We start from the raw sequence: 2,081 nt of genomic DNA on the forward strand, positions 1-2,081 counted from the left end.
ATATATGTATTTGCATGTGTATATACAATTTTCTCTCGCTTTATACAAACACAAATGCACTTTATACACTTGCGTTTGTATAAAAAACGAGAGAGGGGAGGGAGAGAACGAAAGTGGCGAGCGAGATTCACCAGGAGAGAGGTGAAATAGCAACAGTTTGCTATGAGGTACAATTAAATCAAACTATATTTATAGCATTTAATTTGAATTAATAGTTTGCTATTATATACAATTTTCCCAAAATTAATTGCTAAAATATGTTGGTGTTTTCTTGTTTCTTACATTTCCAAGAATTAAAAAAATATGTTTTGTTACATTGTTATAGGAAGATCCATTTTAAAGGTATAAGTATCATCCTTACAAGATGAAATTATTATTATTCATTACAAAGCAAGGGAAGAAAAGAATATATATATATATATATACTAGCAAGCACGGGCCCAATATTTGTTACTTCATTTGTCTCAATTTATGTAGGTGATTTATAATATTTTTAACGTAACTTTTAAATGATATATGTTACTTTTCTTTTCCAAATTCATGTAGCACTATGAAATTTCAAGAGTTAAATCAATTGTTAATTATTGTGATTTATAGAACTCTTAGCTTAATTTAACGTAATTTTCAAATAATATATATTACTCGCTAGATCTCAATTATGTAGTACATGTGAAATTTTGAGAGTTGATCGAATTTTTAGTACTATTTTTACTATATTTTAGTACTATTTACATAATTTTCAAATAATATATGTTACTCACTCAATTCTAATTATGCAATACATGTGAAGTTTCGAGAATTAACCAAATTTTCAATATTTTCAATTGATTTTTAGTACTATGTTTGTAGTAAATAGAGGAAGTTGAAGGAGAAGGGCAAATCGGTCAATCGACCGATTGACCCTAAGCTTCTCAACGTTCTCACTACTAATATGCGAGCACAGACCCAATATATGTTTTTTTTTAAAAATATGTAGCACATAAAATTAGAAAAATCAGTCGATTTTTGGTATAATTTTTAAATATTTTAACTTGTTAATTATTGTAATTGATAATACTTTTAACATAATTTTCAAATAATATATGTTAGACATGTGAAAATTTGAGAGTCAACCAAAATTTTCCATATATTTTTATAAATATTTTAAGTTGTTAATTATTATGATTTATAGTATTGTTTACATAATTTTCAAATAAAATAATATATGTTAGCAATCTGTTCTAACATAGGTAAAATAAGTAGAGAAGTACTTTTAGATACTTGCACAAAGAAGTGAAAAGTTTCTTAGGAAAAAGACGCTACATACACGTTTTGTTTAATGAAGAGACCCACCAAATTAGATAAAGTAGTAGATGAAGGTTAAATTTCAGATAAGTTCTTGTATTTGTAAATTACTTCCTCCGTCTCATTTTATGTGATATTTTTCAGATTTTGAGATTCAAACAAGTCTTTCTTTGACCTTAATCTTTCATAGATCTTTTAAACATTTTGAATTATCAATTATTGTGACTTGTAATACTCTTTACGTAGTTTGCAAATATATAAATTTTATTTTAAAAAAAATTAAGATTCCGTACGTAAATTTCTGGTCAAACTTAAATTGTCTGACTCTCAGAAAACGAAACGTGCCACATAAATTGGGACAAAGAAAATATTAAACTTGACTCTAAGCACCTAAAACAAGTTCCTTTCTTTGTAAATTTTGAAACTTGATCCTAAGCTGCTCTAATTTCCTCTTATTCTAACACACACACACACATATATATATATTACTAGATAATGTTGCCCGTGCTATGCACGGGCCCAATAATATAAATGGTATATTTTGGGGCTAATAACCGAGTTTTTGAAGCGATTGTTTGCGTGGATAAAGGAATAAGTTTTTTTATCACAAACCTGTACTTTCTTTGATGCTATTTAAGGCATAATAAGACTACCCACATACAACATTTTTGAAATATTTTATGTTGTCAATTATCATGATTTATAGTATTTTTACGCAATTTTTAAATATAAAAAAAAAGAAAAAAATAAGACAAATAAATTAAAATGGACCCAATATATGTTATTTTTGTTATCTC

Source organism: Solanum tuberosum, unplaced genomic scaffold (assembly GCF_000226075.1).
Source record: "Solanum tuberosum cultivar DM 1-3 516 R44 unplaced genomic scaffold, SolTub_3.0 scf00213, whole genome shotgun sequence".
Taxonomy (NCBI): domain Eukaryota; kingdom Viridiplantae; phylum Streptophyta; class Magnoliopsida; order Solanales; family Solanaceae; genus Solanum; species Solanum tuberosum.